The 19048-nt window shown below is 42.4% G+C and overlaps 1 protein-coding gene across 2 annotated transcripts in view; it reads right to left on the bottom strand.

Annotated features, from left to right (window-relative positions):
• The window catches only part of ANKRD6 (ankyrin repeat domain 6), a 189242-nt gene extending 170402 nt beyond the window's left edge, over positions 1–18840 (bottom strand). For both annotated transcript variants that reach the window (XM_059401052.1, XM_059401059.1), the window contains exon 1: positions 18692–18840. The gene's annotated coding sequence lies outside the window, so the exon portion shown is untranslated. The remainder of the gene's footprint in view (positions 1–18691) is intronic.
• Between the last annotated feature and the right edge of the window lie 208 nt (positions 18841–19048).

Raw genomic sequence — 19048 nt, 5'->3', positions numbered from 1 at the left:
GTAAAGCACTGGGAAATATAGCCAATAACACTGAAATAACTGCATGTGGTGACACACAGTAACTCTACCTGCCATGGTGAATCATTTGCAATGTACAGAATTCTCAAATCACTATGTTCTATACCTGAACCTAATATATGTCAACCATACTTCAATTTAAAAATTTAAGGGGAGTGTGGCTGGCTCAGTCAGTTGAGCACGGGGTTGTTGATCTCGGGGTTGTTAAGTTTGACCCCACAGTGGGTGTACAGATCACTTAAAAATAAAATCTTAACCTGCGTGGCTCAGTCGGTTGAGTGTGGGGCCCTTGGTTTTGGCTCAGCTCATGATTTCGGCAAAGGTCATAATTTCAGTGACATGGAATCAAGTCCTGCAGTGGGCTCCACACTCGGTACAGAGTCAGCTTGAGGTTCTCTCCCTCTCCGTCCCGCTCTGTGCCCCCTACTGGTATGCATGTGCGTTTGTGCATGCTCTCTCAAATAAATAAATAAATAAATAAAATGTTTTAGAAAGTACACTCTTTTTAAAAATTAAAAAAAGTATAAAGTAATGGATGCCTGTGTGACTCAGTTGGTTGAGCATTGGCCTTCAGCTCAGGTCATGATCCTGGAGTCCTAGGATCAAGTCCCACATTGGGCTCCCTGCTCAGTGAGGAATCTGCTTCTCCCTTTCCTTCTGCCTGCTGCTCCCCTGCTCATGCTCTCTCTCTGTGTGTGTCAAATAAATAAGCATAAATAAATAATTAAATAGATAAATATTTTAAGAATACCTAGTAATAATAAAATAATGATGTCATGCTAACATTAAAAAAAGAACACCTGATATAACTGAGGTGTTAACTTCCAACCAACTTAATTGGCTAGTAAATTCAGAGCAAATAATAAAAGTCTTTAAGATTTATTCTTTTACATTCAAAGTTAATGTCCCTGACAGTAAGGGAATTCCAAAGGCTGGGGACAGAGAGACATAGTAAGAGATTGCACATAATTCCTGTGGCAAAACCTCAAACAATATTTTACGTTCTACTTTTAGATGCACAAAAAACATGGTCACTTTTAACATAATCAGTCAATTATAAGCGCAGCATTAATGTTTTTGAGTCTTTAAATACCAAAGCAAGAATATATGTATATTCACTAATTTTAGTGAATTTGGGATTTAAAAAGAAAAAAAGGAAATGCACTGAGCATTAAGACAATTACTATCTGATATATCAAAATAATAACTAGTTTTTAAAGATGTAAGCTTTATTTTCTGAGGCTCCTGGCTAGCTCAGTTGGTAGAGCACTGACTCTTGCAATCAGCCTCATGGTGGAGGTAGAGTTTACTTTTAAAAAATTAAGACAAAAGCTTTATTTTCTTCAAAATGGCCTTTACGTTAAAGCTTTAGTAACCAAAAAGAAAGAAACTCTAGTATCTAGAGATAAATTAGACCTGTACATTTTATGGAGGGGATAATGGGAATAATCTAGAGTCATCAGGTTAGTGACAACAAAAGATGGCTGTTTCGTTTGCAACTTTTCAAGAATGTGTTCCTCAGTAGTGTTCCTACCTCCTGGCAAGGATGGGCTCCTGAAGAGAGGGCATATTTTGAATTTTGGTAATTCTAATCATATGTTAAATATCCTTGGTCTAAGGGAACTCATTATTTAAAGGAATCCTTTAATAATCTTACATAGGATTTTTTTAAAATCCCTATTAGCACGTCTTTGAAATCAATTTCCCTAGATGTCTCCCAGCAGGAAGATATCTAATTAGCTGGAAATCCTTCATTGGATGATAAAGTGTTCACTTTACTTACATTTCAAAGTACAAAATACCCTGGCTTATACCCAATCAAACATTCATACTTTATTTCAGCAGGGTAGCAAAAATGAAAAAATGTTTAAAGGCATCTGATTCTTAGCTTTAACGCAGTGATTCTGAAAGCAGCAACATAGTTCCACTCATGTTAAGTACTAAAGGTGTGGGAACTTTGACTCTTCCCTCAAGATTTTATTTTTTGTTTTTTGATTCTGGGGCCTTTTGGTAGGTTCTTACTTTTCTCTGTATAAAAACCCAACAGGGGCCAGGGGATTTGGGTGCTATTCAAGACTGGTTCTGCAGCTCTTTACTAAATTTTTGAATAACAATGGAGGGAAACAAAGGCTTCAGTGAGCAAGCCATTCATTAGGTATCCCCAACCCAGGATAATAAATTCTGGAGATTAAGGAAATTATAAACAATTAAATAAGCATCCGTTCTTAAAGAGCTTCTAAAGCACCAGGACTTAGGTTCTTCCTCTAATGGTAACTCCTTTTGCTATTAACTCTTACTTGATTTTTTTTTTTTTTTTTTAAGAACTGTGGGGTTTTGGTGGGGGTTTCTTTGAAGATTTTATTTATTTATTTGACAGAGAGAGGCAGAGTGAGAGAGGGAACACAAGCAGGGGGAGTGGGAGAGGGAGAAGCGAGCTCCCGCTGAGCAGGGAGCCCAAGATTGGGGCTGGATCCCAGGACTCTGGGATCATGACCTGAGCCCAAGGCAGATGATTAACCACAGCCATCCAGGCACCAATTTTATCTTGATTTTTAAAAGAGAGAGCTAACCCAGGGCCATAATGCTAATGTTAGTGTTAATTTCTTCTCTCTTAGCATCAAGAGGCATAGTGAGCTCCAGTATAAGCCAGTCACATTCACTAAAGGGCCCCGTGCCAACTTCCCTATCATTATTTCTATTTGGAAGCAAAGCAGCAGATGGCTCTATAGGTGAGGTCAGGCAGTGAATGATTTGATTTTATAGGACAAGCCCACCGACTGGGTCTCTCAGCACGTGTTCAGAATGCCAGTGATTAATTCCCGCCGGGCATTCTCCTTTTGGTTGCACGCTCTCCCATTAAGCAGGCGAGGCTTCAATTCTGGGTGAGACAGGAAACATATCTAGCTAGAGCTGCCCGAGAAAGTATTTCTAGCGACCAAAGGACAAGTTGCCACAAGGGCCTGAGTTCCGTCAAGTCCAGGCCACCCACATCAGAATCCAGGGTGCTTGTGAAATAGGCACCTCAAGAGTCCTACCGAATCAGCATCTAAAGGAGTCAGGGTGGTAATCTCTGAATTATAGTAGATTTCCCAGATGATTCTCAGCATGATAGGTTCAAAAAGTACTGGTCTAAGGAAGCTATCTGAAAGACAGGTAAGCAGATAGCTAACTAGAAGATAACCTTAGTGACCTGCCTGAGGTGATTTTATTTAAAAACTACTTTCTTTTTTATCTATTTTTTAAGAGACTTTATTTATTTATGTCAGACAGAGAGAGCGAGAGAGAGAGAGCACAGGTGGGGGCAGCAACAGTCAGAATAGGCAGAGGCAGAAGTAGGCTCCCCACCCCAGCAAGGAGCCCAACACAGGACTAGATCCCAGGCATCCCAAAACTACTTTCTTTAACTACTTCATTAGGTAGATCTTATTATCCCCACTCCATCGGTAAGAAAACTATAGGCCAGAGGCATTAAGTGAGTTGTAAATAGGAACAGAATTACTCTCAAAGTAAGTCATACTAATTTTAAGTCCAGTGAGGTGTTAGCCAACTTCTGTAAAGGAATGGACAGGAAATATATTAGGTGTTGTGGACCATGTGGTCTCTGTGATAACTACGCAACTCTGCCAGTGTGGTGTGAGAGCGGCCAAAGATAGTACATAAACGAATGAATTCGATTCAAAGTTCTACTAAAGCTCTCCTAAAACTTTACAAAATGAGGCAGTGGGCTACATTTGGTCCACGGCTATAATTTGTTGACCTTTGGTCTGGGGCACCTTTAATTCTAACATAGGCACCATGAAATGTATGTAACTTTTTAAAAAACTAGGACTGGGGCGCCTTGGTGGCTCAGTGGGTTCTGGGCGTCTGCCTTGGCTCAGATCATGATCTCAGGATCCTGGGATTGAGCCCCATGTCCGTCTCCCTGCTCAGCAAAGGAGTCTGGTTCTCCCTCTCCCTCTGTTTCCCTTCCCCTCTGCCTGCTACTCCCTCTGCTTGTGTTCTCTCTGTGTCAAATAAATAAATAAAATCTTTTAAAACATTAAAATTAAAAAATAGGACTTAAAAGATGGTAAATATTAATTTGGATGGTTTCTTTAGGTAAAAAAGTCCAATCTGAACTAGTAATGGGTAAGTGAAGCATTACTATAGTTAGTGTATACTAAAGTTGGGGGACATTTTCTCTATGATTCCAAGCGGATACGGCGATCTTTCATATGGTCTTACATTTAATCCCTCAATATGTTCCATTTGTAGCTGTTAGGTGCCAGACATAGCCAAAGGTTGCCCCGCCCCCGGCACAAATTTACTTCAAGCAAAAAAGACAAATAGGTCCAAATACTACTGAAATTGTAGGATTCCCTTAGTAGCAAATAAGTAAAAGTGACACATACGTTTGTAGTTGTGTAATACATTCCATGGCAAAGACTACTTTTTTTGAAAAGGAGAAGAGTTTCACACTTTATTGCCAGCAGCTTGAAGTAGTTTTAAACTGTTACGATAACATTCATGAAGCCAATAAAACATGCATATTCTTGTTCTTTGCTAATCTCCCTCTGTTCCGTCTTTCTCAAATGTACAGTTCTCTACATGGCTGGATGACTTGAGTAAATCAAATATGCTTTGTTCCCTAATAAATATATGAATCTAGATGGCTGATTCCCATTTTTATCTATTCACATGGCAATTATGATACAATCACTTCCTGTATGGAGGTCTCATCCACAGCTTACACTATAAAGACATACTACATATATAGAGATGTTTGGAAAGTAAGAGATAAATTATAAGAAGGTAGTTCCACTGAACTGGTAAAAAGACTGGCATATTTGTAGAAAAGATGGCTACTTATCCACCAAAGAGTTCCATTCCCCTTTCAAAGTAAACAGTTATCACTAATAAACATTTGCCAGCCAAGGAATATATTTCCCAGCTTCCTTAAATCTAGATGGGGCTACGTGACTCATTCTAGACAATGGGATGTGAGCAGAAGTGATGTGTTTCACTTGCGGGGGGAGGTAGTTAATCTAGTGTACCTTTCCGTACGGTCTTCCTGCTTAAAATGACATTGAAGACTACATGTTGAAGATGGTGGCATCACAAGATGGAAGGAGTTCATCCCTGAGTCACATGAAGGAGAGCTAGCCAAGAGAACTGCCCAACCAGGAATAACAGATTTGGACTTTGTATGAGCTAGAAATAAACTTTTATTGGACCGAGCCACTGACATTTGGAGATGGTTATTAGAGCACTTAGCCTACTTTAACAGAATATATTTGAGTCGGATAAAAAAGTCAATAAATAGGATTCATTAAAGGGTTTCTGAGATAAATTCAAATACTGAGGAGTCGTATGTATAAGAAAAACTTGCAAATTACAATCTTTGCCATTTATGCAATCCATCCATAGGAGCTACAAATCAGTCTGAATAAATTCTAATATTCAACATCTCTTATAACAATATGTTGATTCAATAGCTCCCTAAATCACCGGATACTACACAGGGTAGAAGGCATTTTATGATATATTTATAATACATTTAAAACATAAAGTGTAAACCAGAAGACAATCTTTAAATTTACATTCCCCAAGGCAAAATTTACTGAATTTCAGTCATTTTGTAGTACTTCATGAGCTTTCCCTTTGTATTTTCAAGAGCCTAAGGAAGGTAGGGAGAGATTTGGCAGTTGTGAGCCTGGGTCCTGCAGAAGACTTTAATTCCACAAGTCCCCTACTGGGCAATCCAAAGTAGTTCACCCTGGGGTTCCTCTAGCCCCTAGGCTTATTCCAGGTTTGAGCAGAAAGGAACCTTCTGGGGGACTGATACGCCAGAAAACTAAAAGGGGCCTAGATACCCAAGTGAAAGAGCCTGTTATAGGGTGGCTACATCTCTGTAAACAATATCTTCTTATATTGCTCATTAACCATTTCTGGGTTAGGGAACCATTGGAGAATCTGATGAAAGCTATGGAACTTCTTTCTTCTCAAATATACATGTGAACATTCATTTAAATATTTATATACAAATTCAGGGGGCTCAAGGCATCCGTAGCCCATGGACAAACTCCATGTTAAAAAATTACTATTTTAGGGGCACCTGGGTGGCTCAGTCATTAAGTGTCTCCCTTCAGCTCAGGTCATGATCCCAGGGTCCTGGGATGGAGGCCCACGTTGGGAATCCTTGCTCGGCAGGAGGCCTGTTTTTCCCTCTCTCACTCCCCCTGCTTGTATTCCCTCTCTCCCTGTGTCTCTCTCTGTCAAATAAATAAATAAAATCTTAAAAAAAAAAAAAAAGAATTCCTGTTTTAGTGAGAGATTGGACAGCTGCCCCTGAGGTTGGCATAAGAACTCACTAGTAAATAATGCAGACACTTGCCTATACAAGAGAGAACATTGCTGCTTCTTGCCTCTTGTCCCCTCTGACTAGGAATTGGAGGAGAAGTGAAAGAAAAGGAGTGTCACTCCTCAGCTTTTCTGGCCATCGACACTATCCCTAACCTTTGTGCTTGAGACAGTCCAGTGCTGGGATTCCATCAATGGGATTTTTTTATTTTTAAACTTTATTTTGATATAATATTGGACTCATATAAAGTTGTAAAAAAAAATACATGAACCTCAAAGATATTAAGTGAAATAAACCAATCAAAAAAGAACAAATACTGTATGATTCCACCTAGATGCGGTATCTAGAATAGTGAAATTCACAGAGACAGAAAGTAGAACAGAGGTTACCAGGGCCTGGGGCATGGCAGGGAGAGGGAGAATGAAGAATTATTGTTTAATGTATACAGAGTTGCAGTTTCAGATGATGAAAAAGTCCTGGAGATTAATACGGCTGATGATTGTACACAACACTGTGAATGTAATTAATGTCACTAAACAGCACACTTAAAAATTATTAAAATGGATGGGATGCCTGGCTGGTTCAGTCAATAAAGCCTATGACTTGGGGTGCCTGGGTGGCTCAGTGGGTTAGGCCTCTGCCTTCAGCCCAGGTCATGCTCTCAGGGTCCTGGGATTAAGCCCTGCATAGGGCTCTCTGCTCACTGGGGAGCCTCCTTCCCCTCCTCTCTTTGCCTGCTGCTCTGCCTACTTGTGATCTCTCTCCCTCTGTCAGATAAATAAATAAAATCTTTTTTAAAATAAATAAATAAATTAATTAATTAATTAAAGACTCTTGATCTTGGGGCCATGAGCTCGAGCCCCATGTTGGGGGTAGAGGTTACTTTAAAAAATTATTAAAGTGGTAAATTTTATATTATGTATATTTTATCACAATAAAAAAAATTACAGGGCACCTGGGTGGCTCAGTGGGTTAAGCCGCTGCCTTCGGCTCAGGTCATGATCTCAGAGTCCTGGGATCGAGTCCCGCATCGGGCTCTCTGCTCAGCAGGGAGCCTGCTTCCCTCTCTCTCTCTCTGCCTGCCTCTCTGTCTACTTGTGATCTCTGTCTGTCAAATAAACAAATAAAATCTTAAAAAAAAAAAAAAAATTACACAGTTCCTGTGTACCCTATCTACCAATGATGACCTTACATAACCACAAGGAAATTGTATTGGTATAATTGTATTAACTAATGTATAAAGCTTATTTGAATTTCACTTTTTCCATGCACTATGTGTGTGTATGTGTGTGTGTGTGTGTGTGTGTGTGTAGTTCCATGAATTTTATCACACACATAGATTTATGTGAGCACCATCACAATATGGTTTCAAAACTATTTCAAATCCTCATTTCATAGTTAAAGAAACAGAGGCATAAAAAGGTTAAGTAAAGGGGTGTCTGGGTGGCTCAGATGGTTAAGCATCTGCCTTTGGCTCAGGTCACAATCTCCAGGTCCTGGGACTGAGCCCCACATCAGGCTCCCTGCTCCCTCCGCCATTCCCCTTGTTTGTATTCTCTCTCTGTCTCTCTCTCTCAAATGAATAAATAAAATCTTTGAAGGTTAAGCAAATTGTGAAAATTTTTACAACCAATAGGTGGCAAGCCAGGCAACAAACCCAATAAGATCAACTGGGAAGACCATGGCTCTTAACTATGGGCAGCTGTCCACACCAGGTATATCTAGGATACGCAAATGCATCCATACATACCCACTCAAGCTATCTAATCTCCAATATTTATATACAGTGTAATATCAAATATAACTAAAATACAACTAAAACATAAATTATAGTGCATCTCAGCATTCTGCCTAAGTTGGGCTGAACTCAGAATTTCATGCTGGGACTTACAGTTAACTGGGCATTTTCTAGCTTAAAAATAAGTTTTGGAGCGCCTGGGTGGCTCAGTGGGTTAAGCCTCTGCCTTCGGACTAGGTCATGATCTCAGGGTCCTGGGATCAAGCCCTGCATCCGGCTCTCTGCTCAGCGTGGAGCCTACTTCCCCCTCTCTCTCTGCCTGCCTCTCTGCCTACTTGTGATCTCTCTCTCTCTCTTTCTCTCTCTCTCTGTTAAATAAACAAACAAACAAACAAACAAATAAAAGTTTTAAAACTGACAAGAGACATGTTATCTCTGCCAGAGAAAAAGAAATAACTTTGTTTTGTGAAAAACCTTAACTGAAAATTTCTAAGTTGATTGTTTATGGTTTGGTTTATTTTTTTATCCTTAATAATAAATTCCAATCACTATTATGGGGGGCCTGGCTGACTCAGTCAGTAGATCATGTGACTCTGGATCTCCGGGTTGTGAGTTCAAGCCCTACCTTGGATGAAGATCTTACATTAAAAAATTAAAAATCACTATCATATGAGCATGATAAAATAGGTCCATCCATGTCATCACATTTCACCTCTTATTAAATACATATATTTTTTAAAAGATTTTATTTATTTATTTGAGAGACGGTGCATGTATAAGGAGGAGGGGGTGGCAGAGGGAGAGGGAGAAGCATGTTCCCCACTAAGTAGGGAGGCCAAAGCAGGGTTCAATCCCATGACCCCAAGATCATGACCTAAGCTGAAGGCAGAGGCTTAACTGACTGAGCCGCCCAGGTGCCCCATAGTTTTTAAAGACTTTTTTTTAAAACATTTTATTTATTAGGGCACCTGGATGGCTCAGTGGGTTAAGCCTCTGCCTTCGGCTCAGGTCATAATCTCAGGGTCCTGGGATCAAGCACCACATCAGGTTCTCTGCTCAGTGGGAAGCCTGCTTCTCCCTCTCACTGCATATTTGTGATCTCTCTCTGTCAAATAAATAAATAAAATCTTTTTTAAAAATGATTTTATTTATTTATTTGACAGAGAGACCACAAGTAGGCAGAGAGGCAGGCAGGGGGGTGGAGGAACAGGCTCCCTGCTGAGCAGAGAGCCCGATTCGGGGCTCAATCCCAAGACCCTAAGATCATGACCTGAGCCGAAGGCAGAGGCTTAACCCACAGAGCCACCCAGGTGCCCCAATTTTTAAAGATTTTTTACCTGATTTATTTATTTTAGTTTTTTATGTAAGCTCCACGCTTAACATGGAGCCCAAGAAGGGGCTGGAATTCATGACCCTGAGATCAAGACCTGAGCTAAGATCAAGAGTCTGATGCTTAACTGAGCCACCAGGTGCCCCTATTTTTCTGATTATAAACATAATATATGCTCATTGCAAGGAGTCTTTACAGTTCCCATAAAGATGCAGGAGGAAACATCCCAGTCCTTCTAAAACTCACCATCTAGAGGAAATTTCCTTGTATATTAGATTCCCATGGGACTTTCCTAGAATTAGAATAAAATGCAGGAGAAAAAAAAGAAAGAAAGAAACTGAATATTCTAACTCACTGAAATAAGAATATGATTTTTTTTGAACTTAGAAACAACTTTTAGAATAAAATGGCACTCTTGGCTTATACTGTAGAATGTGAATACACAGACGTCTTAAAAGACACCACACCCTGGGGCACCTGGATGGCTCAGTCCCTTAAGCATCTGCCTTCCGCCCAGGTCATGGTCCTGGGATGGAGTCCCATATTGGGCTCCCTGCTCAGCAGAGAACCTGCTTGCCCCTCACCCTCTGCCCTGCTCATGCTCTCTCTCTCGCTCTCAGTCTCTCTCTCAAATAAGTAAATAAGATCTTAAAAAAAAAAAAAAAAAAGACACCACACAGGAAGTTACTGATGTTCATACTGAAAGGAAATCATCAGGTTACATCAAATTAACAATCTCAATAGTTCCCTTTGTTCAACAAACCATCAGGTCAACTTGAAGACTTCTCTCTCTAAAATTATGGGAAAACAGTGTTGCCATTGTGAAATGTATAATTTCACAGACCTGTGCATTTTCCAAGAAGTATGTTGGGGGGCGCCTGGGTGGCTCAGTCTGTTAAGTGTCTGCCTTTGGCTAAGGTCATAATCCTAGGGTACTGGGATCAAGCCCCACATCAGGCTCCCTGCTCAGTGGGGAGCCTGCTTCTCCCTCTCCCTTTGCCTGCTGCTCCCCCTGCATGTGCTCGCTCATTCTCTGTTAAATAAATAGATAAAATCTTAATTTAAAAAAAAGAAGTATTTTGGTCTTGTCCCCTTATTTAGTGAAGAAAAAACTGAGACTAAGAAAATCAGAGTGTCTAGAGCTCCAGAGTGAGCTGGTGGCCAGGACTATCCCCAGTTTCCTGATGTCTATCAATGTTCTCCCACCGTCTCCAAGGTCCCAGGATCTGCTCCTCCATCTTCCGCAGCTCACTTAACCCAGCCAGATGATATGAGAGAAGATTCCTAAAGCTAATGTGGAAAAGGTCACAGCCTCAATAGAACTAAGTTCTATATTCATCTTTCATCTACTTAATATCTGTAAAAAATAAATAAATAAATAAATAAACCTTATTCTATTGTATCTATTCATTTTAGAAAGATTTATTAAAGCAGGTGTCATTTATAAAAACAAAAACAAAAGGTCTTGCTTGTTCCTCTTTAGCGCTTAAGATTAGTTTACTTTGGGCTACTTCTCCATTCTTGGTTACTATTTACTGTTCGATCCACTAAATTCACTTTTTAAAAAAAGAATCTTTTTTTACCATAATGGGTAGAAATATTTCCCATAATCCCCATTCTTATACCAAGAACAAGTCAGTGATGTAAAAAGTCCATTCAGGGGCGCCTGGGTGGTTCAGTGGGTTAAGCCGCTGCCTTTGGCTCAGGTCATGATCTCGGGGTCCTGGGATCGAGTCCTGCATCGGGTTCTCTGCTCAGCAGGGAGCCTGCTTCCCTCTCTCTCTTTCTCTGCCTGCCTCTCTGCCTCCTTGTGATCTCTGCCTGTCAAATAAATAAATAAATAAAATCTTTAAAAAAAAAATCCAGTGTTTAATAAAAAAGTCCATTCAGCTACCAACAAGCACCCAAATTTAAATTAAATGTTTTCATCTTTATATGCCCTTTCCTAGTTTTTCATAAGAATACTAATGTCAAGCATATTCCAAGAACACTGAATTCTTTTTTTTTTTAAGATTTTATTTATTTATTTGACAGAGATCACAAGTAGGCAGAGAGGCAGGCAGAGAGAGGAGGAAGCAGGTTCCCTGCTGAGCAGAGAGCCTGATGCAGGGCTCCATCCCAGGACCCTGGGATCATGACCTGAGCCGAAGGCAGAGGCTTTAACCCACTGAGCCACCCAGGCACCCAAGAACACTGAATTCTAATAGTTGAATAGATGCTCAAACTTTCTAATTTTCAATCTTCTTTTAATTTTTTTAAGTAATCTCTACACCTAATGTGGGGCTCAAACTCACAACACTGAGATCCAGAGTTGCATGCTCTATACAATGGGCCAGCCAGGCGCCCCTCCATTTTCTTTTCAGTAAAAGAGTAACAGACAACAAAAGGAAAAACAATTCATTAGTTTTATTATCCATAATGTAGTTTTCTACTTTGGACCCTAAAACCTTAAGATATTGGGTATTAAAAATAATCAAACCAACCCAGGGAAAGATTTGAAAATCTTATTTCTTTTTTTATTTAAAAAAATTATTTATTTGAGAGAGAGAGAGCGCACACACAGTGGGAGGGGAAGGGCAGAGGGAGAGAGAGAATCTGAAGCAGACTCCCCACTGAACATGGAGCCCTATGTAGGGCTCAATCTCAGGACCAGAGCTGAAATCAAGAATCAGATGCTTAACCAACTGAGCCACCAAGGCTTCCCTGCTTTAAAAAAAAAAAAAAAGAGAGAGAGAGAGAGAGAGGGAAATTCTGTTAAATGAAAATGATGCTGACAAGTATATGGGCATTGATGTGGTTTTTAGAGTGTTGTTGGGGTCTGGAGCCAACAGCCAAGAAAGAATTCTTGAGACATCTTTGGTGCAAAAAGGTGATTTTATAAAAGCACGGGAGCGTGGACCCACGGGCAGAAAGAGCTGCACTGGGGTTATGAGGGTGGCAATTATATACCTTCAGGTTGGCAGGGAGTTAGGGAAAGAACAAACCTCCAAGGTATTTTGGGAAGAAGGTTTCTAGGACCTGAGGGGGCCAGCCATTGTTTGGGCAGGTCATTTATTGTTAGTAACCCTCAGTCCTGAGACCCTTCAGATGTGTATCAGTGGCCAGATGATTGAAGGATGATTCTCAAGATGTATCTGGGGGGAAGGGAGAATGTAAGAGACAAAGGGAGCTTCCAAAGGAATTTCTATGTGTTTAAGGTACACTCACAGGATCCTGAGGGGGTGGGGCTAAGGTGGCCTTTTGCCCTCAGCAAAATGTTAACATCCAGGTAGCTGAGCTCCCAGTGGGAGGTCACTCTGCTTGTTTTAAGGAATTGTCAATAGGATGGAAGTAGGAAGAAAATTTTTTTCTTTTGCCTTTGTTTCCCACATCAGGCATCAAATGGAAAAAAAAAAAAGAGAGAGAGAGAGAGAACAATTAGTTAAGAAGAATCAAAATAGTTTCTCCCACTCACATACATCCCCCAAATTTTACAAAGAAATTAAAAGCCCTCAACCTTAGGAACTAGGGGCGCCTGGCTGGCTCAGTCAGCAGAGCATGTAACTCTTGACCTCAGGGTCCTGAGCTCAAGCTCCACATTGGGCATGGAGCTGACTTAAAAAAAAAAAAAAAAAAAAAAAAGGAATCAAAACAAATAAAAATTGTATCCAGTGGTATTTATGTCAACTTGGAAGCATCATCACCTACGGTTCTGTACAGGTTGCTCAATGATAAATGACAGAAACAAGCAACCATAAAAATAAAAAAACTATACTACAAATATCACTATTGGTATACTATATATTTATACACTATCAATATCACTATTCTCACAGATTGTCAAATTATCACCAGCTTCTAACTTAGGCTTAGGGTCTGCAAAATGAACAGGACGCGGGAGTAAAGGTCTCTTTCCTGAAAGACACCATGACAGCCATGTGGGACATCTTTATTCAAGTCAGCCTTTCAAGTAAGTGGTACTTACTGATGGACAGGAATTGGCATGGGATGCTAATAAGTTTAATAAAACTTTTTCATCTGGAAAGATTATCTGCCTCTCTATGTTGTAAGTACATGTAAAAATTAAGCACTACTCGAAATATCTCCAGGTTTGTAACGGGCCAGGAAAGAAGAACTTCCTCTGCCCTGTGTTCCTTCTAGCTGGACTTAGAATCAAACTGACAAGAGACAGGTTAACAGGAGAAAATAAAATGTAATAGGCATAGTTAGGGGGAATCCACACAGACAGAGATTCCAAAGACTTAGTGACTCAAACAAGGCAATCTGAAGCTTATAGGAGCTAAGGAAAAAGGTAGGGGCCAAAGGGAAGAAAATTCATGAGCCAGAAGGTCAAAGAAGATGTTTGGAAAAACAAGATGTTTCATTATGCAGATGAGTTCCTAAAGGGGACCTCCGTTAATACTTCTCCTCCTGTTGCAGTCTGACCTTTCCAGTTGTAAATTTAGGCAATTATGGGGAAGCTGAGCACCTTTGCTGCATCTGCTGGGTTTCTATTACTCTTTTTTTTTTTTTTTTAAGATTTTATTTATTTATTTGACAGACAGAAATCACAAGTAGGCAGAGAGGCAAGCAGACAGAAGGGGGGAAACAGGCTCCCTGCCGAGCAGCGAGCCTGATGTGGGGCTCGATCCCAGGACCCTGAGATCATGACCTGAGCTGAAGGCAGAGGCTTAACCCACTGAATCACCCAGGCGCCCCTCTATTACTCTTTTTTTTTTCCCCTCTATTACTCTTAACTGTAAACAATCTTTATGCCATTTGGGGGCAGCCTGCCCTGAGCCCTACAAACCCAGGTCCAAACTTCCCAAGACCTAAGACAAAGTACTTCCCTCCTGAAATCAGAAATCTACTGATCCAAGTTCAGGCCTTCTCCCTCCAATCAGTTACGGCTTTCTCCTCAAACCTGGGCACATGTTGGCAAATGAAAATGAACGTTCCAAACGTGGGTCCGAAAGTCAAAATGTACCACGACGGCACACCAGAATTTGCTGTTTGAAAGACGATAGGGCATTTTATATAGTGAACCAACTACTTCATAATTTATTTGCTAGGATTGAGATTTTAAGCACTGACTGGCTTTTCCCTCTCCCCACCCCCGCCACTGGCTACTCTTAAATAGGAACTATGATAGATTTACCTATTACGGGACTATTTAGTACTATTTAACAATCATAAAAGAGCATCATTTCCTGAGACTGTTATATTCCAGGCCCTTTAGAGATGATTTTGTGTACACTCTAGTTTAATCCTTTTTTTTAATTTTTTTAAAAAATTTTATTTATTTATTTGACAGAGAGAAATCACAAGTAGATGGAGAGGCAGGCAGAGAGAGAGAGAGAGAGAGGGAAGCAGGCTCCCTGCTGAGCAGAGAGCCCGATGCAGGACTGGATCCCAGGACCCTGAGATCATGACCAGAGCCGAAGGCAGCGGCTTAACCCACTGAGCCACCCAGGCGCCCCTAGTTTAATCCTCTTAATGACCCATCCCGTCTTATGTGGAGGAAAAACCAAGATTTAGCGACTCCACACAGTAGCTTAACCTGGGGCTACTTCAGGCAGACTGACCCCTTCTTTAATAACTGCTCTCTCCCCAGAAGAAGGTTTTACCTTAAACCAACCAACAATGCCCAAACTGAGCACCAAGGCACTCTGGATACTGCAGCAAATTCACAAGGGCAACTTCAGGATATTTCAAAGTTTTGAGGGAAACCGTGTATTCAGCATGTTGGAAAATGCTGAACCTACCAACCAGAATTCAGTTGCAATGTCAGGTCACTTTATGCTCCTATGGATGACATCATCCACATCTTTGCAAAACCTGGGTTTTTAGTGGGTGCCGTGATAGAAAGCAAGTACTACAGAGAAGTCAATGTGGAACAGGAAATGAGAGCGGTGCTAACCAATCTATTCCCAAGATTTAGGAATTAGTACAGGCATACACATACTGCTTGTGATTGGGGTCATTTAAGAATGATATAACAGTATTTTTTCTCCCAGCTTATGTGTATTTTTTTTAAATATTTTATTTACTTATTTGACAGTGAGAGAGCTAGCAGGAGCAGGAACACAGGCAAGGGGTGTGGGAGAAGGAAAGTATGCTCCCTGGCGATCAACACAGGGCTGGATCCCAGGACCCTGGGATCATGACCTGAGCCAAAGGCAGATGCCCAACGACTGAGTCACTCAGGTGCCCCAATTTTTTTTTTTTTTAAATAGCTTCTACGTTGTTAGGACATTAATACTTAATAGGTTGTTTGAACCCAACTAGGACGAACTACTTAAAACTACAGGCACTGTGAAAAAATTATTAAGATACTAAGGGAGCCACGAACCAAGTTTAGGAATCTTTTGCCTTAATCAAGTAGTGACAAAGTTGTGCAAGATTCTCCAAGGAGAGCTGTGTGACCCTGCAAAAGTCACAAAGTCCAAAATGCAAACGTAATAACCAGGAAAAGAAGAATTTGGGTTAAAACCATTTTTAAAGGTTGCTCTCTGTCGGCTTAATCCTTCAAATCCTACACAATGTTCCCCTGGATAATTTGTATTTTTAAAAAAACTTCTCAAACATATGCACACAAATTACTGTTTTTCTCATTCTTAGGGACTCAAGCAAAGCTTTTAAAAATTATAGCCTCCAAGCTATGTTGGAAGAGACTGAGCCTCCCCTGTACAGACAGAACACACCCGCAGAGCCTGTGCCAAGGAAACCTGGGGAAAACCTTGAAAGACAGACTACTACCTCCCCAGTACTCCCCAGAGACTGTCAGCTTTTTTTGTGGTTTGCATCCCACTCTCAATATCCTGCTTTTAAGTTCAATAAGAATGCTCCAGGTTATTGTGAAAACACTTGTTTGGAAAGTTCCCTTTCACAGAGCTTTTTATGTAGCACATGATGTGTGAAAAGCAAGGAAAAAAAATTAACACAAATCTAACCAGCGCTTCCTTCCAGGTAGAAGGAGGGCTGGAATGTCGTGGGGAGAGATACTGGGGGGCTCCAAGGTGCTGGAGATGCTCTAATTCTTCAGCTAGGTGATGAGTACTTAGGTGTATGCGTTCTATTCTTATTCTTTACACCAGAAGTGTAGTTTGATACTTTGTATAGGTAGATTTCACTGTAGGGATAGGGACACCATAATTTCTATGTGGTAGGGCCACCAGAGTTAAAAGTATGCATTGTCTCTAAGCTGAGTTGAATCACTAGCCATCAGCCTCTACTTGGGAGTAAATGCTTAGCCAGAGGGCTCTGGAGAGGGTGACAGGTTTAAATGGGAAATTAGGTTAATTTTTGGTACAATCACTGAAAAACATGGAGTTAACAAATTAAAAGTTCTCTTAATATTATATTTTTCTCTTCATATAAATACATATATACATATATGTATATGTATATATGTTTTTATTTAAGTAGTCTCTACCCAGCGTAGGGTTCCAGTGCATAACCCTGAGATCAAGAGTTGCATATTCTTCCAACTAAGCCAGCCAAGTATCCCAATATATATATAAATATATGTATATTTATATATATTTATATGTGTATTTTTTAAGTAAACTCTACACCCAACATGGGCTCAAACTCACAACCCTGAGATCAAGAGTCACATGCTCCAGTGACTGAGCCAGCCAGAGGCCCCATTAAATGAGCATTTTTTTATCCCCCTTGGTTCCTACCTTTCAACAATGTGCAGCTAGTTGTTTTATGGTGTGTTATTCTTCTTCACCCTCTCCAACTCTACCCTCCCCACTTATGACCAAAAGGGTAGAAAACTCTTCCAATTTTAATTCATGTCCCTAATTCTTTAAAAAAATTCATTTGCCATATGCTAAGCACCTGCTAGGGATGGCAGAAGGAAGTTAAACATGTACGGTTGCACCTCCTACATGCAAGAACAACAGGTTGCTATTGCTCTTCAAGGGGTGGGAAATACCTCCTCAGAGACAATCAGTGCACTTGTGTACTACTGTGGACCCAGGTGTGCTTGTCTTCATTGCCAAGTTCTTTCCACTGACATTGGCCTAATAGACATGACCTAAACACGAATGAATATCCTCATCCAACAGGTTCACAAAAAGAACGCCTAACATTCAAGAGCACCATGCCAAGGGTTTAACTTACAACATTTCATTTAATCTCCACAATACTACCCAACTATGTATAATACACCCAGTTTACAGTTTAAAAAACGAAGTTCAATGAAATGGGTTTTCCAGGCTGGTCCAAGTGCAGTGGTGTTTACAATTAATTGATCGCAGCCAATTACACATTTATTCCTTCCTTCTCCGCTCCTACTGATTCATTTGACTAGCGGAAGGAAGGAAGGAAGGAGGAAAAAAAGAAATGGAGTTTCCAAAGTCACACACCTAACAAGTGGTGGAATCGAGACACAATCTCAGAACCCCAAAGCAGATCTCCACCATTGAGCCATCTCCGTGTGCCGCCGGGAAAACATTCCGGACCAGCTTTAGGAAATTCAAGCCCCTCTCCTGTCACAAATACTGCTCCACACTTGCCCCCACTCTCCCCAAATCTAGCGTTAGCACCGCACTTAAATCCCCAAGACAAGAGTCGGTAAACTGGTGTCTGCCCTCAAACCAACGTGCCTCGCTTCCTCTGCCCCGACCCTGGGAGATGCCTCTGGCTAATTCCAGCCGGGGCGGACCTCTCCGGGACCGGAGTCCAGCCCCCCCCCCGCGCCCCGCACCCTGCCGGGTCTGCGCCTCCTGGCAGTCCTCAAAGGGGTAAGGAGGTGGGGGGCAGGCTGCTGGCGCGTCCGAGCCGAACCCGGTCCCTCTGAGGCCGACCCGCAGGCCCGGGGGCGGCGGAGAGCGCACGGCGACCAACAGGGACCCTCCTTGACTCCCGCAGACCCCCCAGCCACCGCCTCCGGGAGAAATACCCGGCGACCCCCGCCCCCCTACCACCACTTTCTTCAAACTCTGAGCTCGCGGGAGAGAGAGGAGGGGGACGAGCCAAGACGACAAAGTTGTCCACCCCGACCCAAAGTTCTACACTCCAGGGAGGCAAGTGAAGCAAAGCGATCAGAGAGGTGCCCCAGGAAGACCCCCCGCTCCGGTCCCGGCTTTCCGGAGGCCGCAGGGGAGGGGGCAACGCGCTCCCTCTGGGTGTCCTCCCTCAAGCAGGCTGCGACCTGGGGGCGCCGAGGGAGCAGCGCCCCCATCTCCGACACCGGGAGGTCCCCCGGGAGTCGGGGACGTTGGCCCTCAGATGTCGAGGGGTCTCGAAGGAACCCAGCGAGGTCGCACCGTACCTTTCTCTCGCGCGCCGGATGTCCGCGCCGCAGGGACCGCTGCCGGCGACAGGGTGGGGGGCGAGGGGAGACGACGGGGACGGGTTCCCGCAGGCTCCGGCGGCCCCTGGGCCTCGGCGCCGCCCAGCGCCGCGCCTCTCGCCGCCCGCTCGCCGGGCTGCGCCCCCGGCTCCCGCAGGTTACCTGTGGCGGAGCTCGGCGCGCCCGCAGCTCTCCCTGCCCTGGCCCCGCCCCACCCGCGGCTCCTAAAGTGGGGCCGCAGCGCCCCGCAGCGGCCAGCGCCCGACACTGCGGGGACCTGTGGGAGGTGGAAGGCCGGTGGGCTGTCCCTGGGTTGCAGGCCGCTCCCAGCTGGGG

This window comes from Mustela nigripes, chromosome 5, assembly GCF_022355385.1.
Source record: "Mustela nigripes isolate SB6536 chromosome 5, MUSNIG.SB6536, whole genome shotgun sequence".
Lineage (NCBI taxonomy): Eukaryota > Metazoa > Chordata > Mammalia > Carnivora > Mustelidae > Mustela > Mustela nigripes.
This window is presented reverse-complemented; position numbering and strand designations above follow the sequence as displayed.